This window comes from Heteronotia binoei, chromosome 1 (genome assembly GCF_032191835.1).
Source record: "Heteronotia binoei isolate CCM8104 ecotype False Entrance Well chromosome 1, APGP_CSIRO_Hbin_v1, whole genome shotgun sequence".
NCBI lineage: Eukaryota > Metazoa > Chordata > Lepidosauria > Squamata > Gekkonidae > Heteronotia > Heteronotia binoei.
In genome coordinates this window covers 20,984,103-20,991,450 of record NC_083223.1, presented here as the reverse complement: position 1 = coordinate 20,991,450, position 7,348 = coordinate 20,984,103, and positions in this window count along the sequence as shown.

Sequence of the window (7,348 nt, the reverse complement as noted above, 5' to 3'; positions counted from 1 at the left end):
TGAGAACTACAGATTGTTTAACCCCAGATAACAACACCTTTGTTCAGTACAAAGTTGGGGAGCTCTATTTTCAACTTTTTCCCCCCCTTCACACTCTGAACTAAAGAAAAAAGACAAAAAAGAGGGGGAAAAGCTATATAGGTGGCAGCTCTCACATCAGCTATATCTGTAATTATCTTGAATTTTAAAACAAGGTATGCACAGTGTTGATATCTGTAAACATACCAAATAATGCAACTTTAAGCATTTATGTTAAACGAGGAATACTTTACATTCTTCAAGTACCAAAGTTATGCTTCACCATAAGGTTAGCATTGCATATATTTCAGTTTTCCCTAAACTGTTTTCTGGGAAAGGCATTTTTTTTTTAAAATCTCATGCATCCAAAATTTGAGAAATTATAAACCACTAATGTTTGATAAAAAAAAACTCACAGGGTCCAAACAATGAACAATTGCTCGCTTTTGTTTCCTGTTGATAACAACACGGTGGACTTTAACAAACGACTTGAAGAAATTCTGAAGAAGATTTCTGTTATTTAGATAATGATCAGAAATATTTTTGCACTGGAAAACCTTTAGTTTACTCGATGGCAAACCCCCAAGGCACGTTCTCCCGCAGTTCCAATTTTGACACAAGGGATTTGAGACAGACGCCTCTAAAAGGGAAAAAAAAATAACTTTTCAAAATACCATGCAACTTGATATGGAGAAAAAAATAATGTCATGGAAATAATGATATGGAAAAAAAAATGTTGTCATTTGCCATCTGAAATAACTCCACTGCAAGATGTAAGGGACCAATGGGCTCACATTCTAGCTCCATCCGAAGAAATGAGCAGTAACTCATGAAAGCTCATGCCCTGCCACACATTTTGTTAGGTGCTACTGGACTCTTGCTCCTGCCCACTTAAAAGACTGCAAGCTGTGCTGTTGGTTTCTTTTATGTTTTCTTCATCGGTTTAAACTGGAGCGGGGGATCTCTCCAAGTCGAACAATGTGTTGATTTGAGGGGATTATGCAGCATGCTTAATTAATACGGTTAGAGGTATTTTATACTACTCAAGCACACCCAGGAATCTCAATTGATTTGGAACACTGGAAATTGTTTCGGAAACCCATCTTAGCAGTTTTCATATGATAATGCTGAGAACGGCAGATTGTTTAACTCAAGATAACAACACCTTTGTTCAGTGCAAAGTTGGGGGCTCAATTATAGCTGCAATAATCTTGAATTTAAAAACAAGGTATCCACACGGCTGATGTTTGTAAATATACCAAAATAATGCAATTTTAAGCATTATGTTAAATAACAAATACTTTAAACTCTTCAAGTACCAAAGTAAATTTATGCTTCACCATAAGATAAGTATTGCGTATATTTAAATTTTCCCTAAATTGTTTCCTGGGAAAGGTATTTTTTTTTAAATCTCATGTATCCAAAATTTTGAGAAATTATAAACACTTAATTTTCCATTAAAAACTCACGTGGCCCAAACAATGAACAATTGCCCGCTTTTGTTTCCTGCTGATAACAACACGGTAGATTTTAGCAAATGACTTGAAGTAATTCTCAAGAAGACTTCTGTTATTTAGATAATAATCGGGAATATTTTTGCACTGGAAGGCTTTTAGTTCACTCGATGGCAGATCCGCAAGGCTCTCTGTGCTCCTGCTGTTCCGCTTTTGACGCGAGGGATTTGAGACAGAAGCCTCTGAAAGGTAAAAAAGTACCTTTTCAAAATACCATGCAACTTGATATGGAGAAAAGAAATAAGCATACGTATTTGAACGCCTGCATTTCATATGACGATGGAAATCATAGCAAAATCACTGAAACAACTATGCTCTGAATTTGCAGTTGATTAGTTCATCCTTTGCTACTTACTTCCCTTATGCTTTGTCTTTTTCACTTCCTCTCTCTGCCTTATTCTCCTCCACTTTCTTTCCAATGCCAAACCAGACTGCCTTCCCCCTGCTGTAGTCCTCTGTTTCAGCTCTCCGGTCCCTAAAGAGAATAAGAATTGCATGCATGAATCCACATAAAAATATTTTTCTCTGTGACTCCATAAAAAATTAAACACGTTCTAAATCAGGATCGAGCTGTCAAAGGCACGCAGAACTGCCTTAGAGATCCAGAAAGGTGAGGCCTCTCGCTCTCTCTCTTAGTCCTTTTCTCCATGGATTTCAACACTCTTATAGTTATTTATATCACTCTTCGTTGCTCCACAAAAGATTTTCAGTACTCCTTGAAGTTATTAGCGCTTGATATGCCCAATACAGCCCTGGAAACTGCTACAGCCCTCAGCCACATCTTCCAGCTGTAAACTCAGGCAGTGAGATTTAAAGAGGTATTACCAGCAATGAAATCCAGGATTGTGGCTATTATGTTTTGAATGTGAAATTGGATGTGAAATTACTGTTTGTAAGAATGTTTCGCATGTATTTATGTATCACATTGTAAGTAATATCACATTGCCAGTTTTTATCTCTACTTTGCTCTGATAAAGAGTCAGCTATCTTGAAAACACCTGATGGCAACAGAAATAAATAAATAAAAGGTCTCTACCAGCCTAGCAGATAAATGGTCTATATTTGTGGAATAGTGAAAAGTGGGGAAGCAAGAGAATAAAGAACTAATTAGGCTTCCACTCATTATTGTTTTTTCTTATTACTTTGAATTTCTATCCCGCCCTCTCCGCAAGCGGACTCAGGGCGGCTGACAACATTCATATTCTCAAGTTAAAATCTATAAAAACCAATAAAAACATAATTACAATTTAAACTTTTAAAAACCATTTCGTGGTGCTGTGTCACTACAATATAAGCGAGTTCTTATTTTCTGACAGTGATCACCTAGAACTCTATATGATGTCGGGTGGCAGTTCTCTCCCGGTTAGATAGCAAAGGCCTGTCGAAAGCTAATCCAACATATATACAATCGGTAGTTGGTGAAATTTAATGGAAATGAGATCTCATATATGTGTTGAGAAACCAATGAGAATTCAGCTCCTGTCTCTAAACAATCAAAGATAGGAGGTTATTTTTCATCACCTCATAGCCTGCCTCCACAAACACCAACTCTTTTATCCGTGTGCACTACTGGCAGAGCTTCCCGATAATACAATAAGAGTCCTTCCATCAGAGGTTCTTTTACAGACTACAATAAATGAAACAGCTGAGGCAATCGACTCAACTGATGTAAGGCTTGGAAGCAATATCATTGAAGCAAGTGAATTTCCAATGGATTTATTCCTTTTAATGGCAAAAATTGTGAATTTTATGTGTAATGATCTTAAATTGATGTACTCTAAAGTGGAGGATATTTTTAGAACGCTACATGGAAATAGAAATGACTCTGCGGGTACTGACATATCTAGATCAGCCTCATCAACAGACTCAACATCATATAACTCATCAGCCATCCCCCCAATATGAAAGAGTAACCCACAAACTGGGAAATACTACACAACGGCATAGGCAAGAATTTAAAGACTATTCCCAGCTGGTATGGCAGTCACATAAGGTGCATCTAACTATTTGCAGTTTTAAAGCTACCATCCCTTCCTGGAGAAATGTCTCGCTTGCTAAAAGACATAAGAGAATTATTTGGGAAACTAACTATATAGATTTAAAATCTGTGGAGCTTCTGAATAATGTTTGTCAAGCTCAAAAGGTATCATTGACCTTTGATAGCCTTAAATTCCCAATATTGCTGCTGCACAAGAAACCCTTTTTGAGAGATAGGAGGATCTTTCCAGTTCTTGTGTTTAATAACACAATTGTGAAACCATTATTACCCAAGCTATATATAGCAAGAAGCTGCAAAGAGATGGACTGAGCACCTCTCTACCTATATACTTCCAAACTGCTGTCAAATTAAATAGAAATATAAGTCCAACCTGTTGGAAACAATGTAGGTCTATATACGCACTATCGGATCATATATATACTTTTGCTTGAATTGCCCTAAAATTATTTTTGGGAAATGATTGTACAAAAAATATGTGCCATTGGTTTTAAATGTATGGAATTCTTATCTATCGTTGTACATGGCACAAAGCCTGGTACTATCTAGGATGGGCGATTCATTAAGTGGAAATAATAATATTAATAATGATAATAATAATAAGGTGGGGCTGAGAAACCTCTTTCCAGAACTGCGAGCAGCTCTTTCAAAAACTGTGACTGACCCAAGGCCACTCAGCAGTTGCATGGGGAGGAGTGGGGAATCAAACCTGGTTCTCCCATATAAGAGCCTGTGCTCTTAATCACTACAACTAACTGACTCTCTGCCCTCCCTGGAAGTGGACTTAGGGTGGATCCGTTTCCAGGATCCGCAAAACGCAAGCGAATCAGAGTCTACAGGGGACTCTGCAAACACAAGTACCATTTCATGAACTGACAGCCCCTCACCCCACCCCTCAGCAGCAATATGTTATAACAATCAGATGGCAGCAACCTACTTGATAGCTTCATGTACCAAAATGTCAATACATCTTCATGTAGCTCTTTGGCTTTCCCTTTAGCCAAAGCAGCAGATTCCTGAAAAACAGCACACAGACTGCTCAGGTACAACAGCAGAACAGAGATCATGCGCTTACTAAGCCGAGGTCAGTAATGGCATACATCAGTAAGGCTTTAACGTTGGCAATCCCCTTCCTCTTGTCCCCAACTCAACTGGGAGGCACAGTAAGGCTGAATGCAGCCCTCATTCCAAGTTCATAGGCTGATGACTACCCCTCCCAAGCACAGAAGATGTCAAGAAAAATCCCACTAACAGTACCTGGCAGAGAACTACCATAGGCATCAGCACACCTCCACCCTACTGTAACAGAAACCTCGAGCTGCTGTGTCTGGCAGCCAAATGCTTTATGGCAGCATGGTACTGTTTGGTGAGTAAATGCCTAGCAGCCAGGAGTCCAGTTACCAGTAGTCTCAGGGGATTAGGTGTGACATGTAGAGGGGAAGCAATGAGAAAGGAAACCTAGGTTTCAGTTTGGTCCAAGAGGATTCAGACCAGGAAGATGCAAAGAATAAATGGGCATAAGTCTGACATTTGAAAACAAATGTGGCCAGAGCAAATTTGAAGCGGGGTATTAAACAGGCCAAAGCTGCATATAAGGGCAGGATAGAAGAATGGCTTTCTCAGAATAATTTGAGACAAGCCTGGCAGGGGATTCAGCAGTTAACTAATTTCAAGGCGCTGAAGGCTAGTACGAATGGAAAGCAGGAGCTGGCAGAGGAGTTAAATACTTTTTATGCCCAGTTTGAAGTGGATCAAAAGGAAGCGGAATTACTAGTAACATCATCGTTGGGGACCGAGCGTGGTGCTCCTTTCGTTGTGAGGGAGCACGATGTTAGGTGTATAATGAAGGCAGTAAATTCTAGAAAGGCTGCAGGTCCCGATAATATCCCTGGTTGTGTGGTAAAGGAATGTGCAGGGCAGTTAGCCGGGTTGTGGACTGAGATTTTCAATCGTTCTTTGTCACAATCCATTGTTCCCACTTGTTTGAAGGCTTCCCTTATTGTCCCAATACCAAAGAGGACGCCAGCAAAGGTTTTAAATGACTATAGGCCAGTGGCCTTGACTTCTGTGATAATGAAGTGTTTTGAACAATTAGTTCGAAAATATATTATTTCCTGCCTTCCTGTTATTTTTGATGAATATCAGTTTGCTTACAGGAAAAATAGATCTACTGAGGATGCTGTTAATACTGTTCTTTATACTGCTTTATCGCATTTGGATAAAAAGGGGACGTATGTTAGAATGTTGTTTGCAGATTTTAGTTCTGCTTTTAATATAATACCACCCCATAGATTGTTGTTTAAGCTTAAAGATTTGAAGCTGTCGGACTCTATATGTGAGTGGATTTTGAATTTTTTGTCAGGTCGTTCACAAAGGGTTAAAATGGATGGATATATTTCCTCCGTGAAGATCTTAAATACTGGCACCCCTCAGGGATGTGTCTTGAGTCCACTTCTTTTCACTATTTACACGTCTGATTGTGTTTCTAGCAGTCTGAGTAACAAAATCATTAAGTATGCAGATGATACAACGTTGGTAGGGCTCATCTCTGAGGATGATGAGTCTGCGTACAGGAGGGAAGTTCAACAGCTGTCCCTTTGGTGTAAAGTAAATAATCTTATTTTAAATATAAATAAGACGAAGGAAATTATAGTGGATTACAGGAAGAGTAGTTTGGACACCCAGCCGTTGTTTATTGATGGTGTTATGGTAGAACAGGTGACAGAATGGAAGTTTCTGGGAATTACCATGAAACAGGATCTAACATGGGGGGCAAATACTTTAGCTCTAGAGAAAAAGGCCCAGCAACGACTATACTACTTAAGACTCTTAAGATCACTACAACTGTCAGGGAGTCTGCTGGTTGCCTTTTATCGTAGTTCCATTGAGAGCATTTTATCTTATTGCCTCTGCGCGTGGTTTGGGAGCTGCACGGAAGCAGAGAGAAGGGTGCTCCAAAGAGTGACGAGAAGAGCACAAAAGATTTGTGGATGTTCTCTCCCCTCATTGGTGGATCTGTATAATATGGCATGTAAAAGGAAGATACAAATGATCCTAAGGGACCATACACATCTGGGCCATTTGCTTTTTGAGATCTTACCGTCAGGTAGACGATATAGAGTGTTGAAGGCTAGGACAAACAGATTTAAGGACAGTTTCTATCCAAGTGCTGTGGTTAGGTTAAATGCAGGGTTATGAAGGATTATCTGTTTTAGATGTATTTAATGGTTTAAATGGTTTTATGAATGTTTAATGGTTTTATGAATGTTTATTTAATGGTTTAAATGGTTTTAATGGTTTTATGAATGTTTATCCGTTTTAGATGTATTTAAATGGTTATAATGGTTTAAATGGTTTAATGGTTTTAGATGTATTTAAATGGTTTATGAATATGTGTGTTTGATGTGTTGGTATGTTTGTGGAAGAGCACCTCATTTCGTTGCTCTCTTTTTGTTGAGAACAATGACAATAAATTCATCTATCTATCTATCTATCAAAAAGTTCAAAAACAATGGGAGAACATTTAAGCTTGCAGGAAATTCAGTTGATGACTTAAGAGTAGTAGAAATCACAAGGAATTTCAAAGGGAGAATTTCAAAGGAATTGCAACTGATAATGAAGCTTAATCCATCCTCCAGGACTAAACTGAGACCTAGGTTTCCTGTCTCATTACCAACGCCTGCTGTTGTCATTTGCCATCTGAAATCACTCCACTCTCCAAGATACAAGGGACCAATGGGCTCATATTCAGTCTCCATCTGAAGAAGTGAGCAGTAACTTACGGAAGCTTATGCCCTCCCACACATTTTGTTAGGTGCTA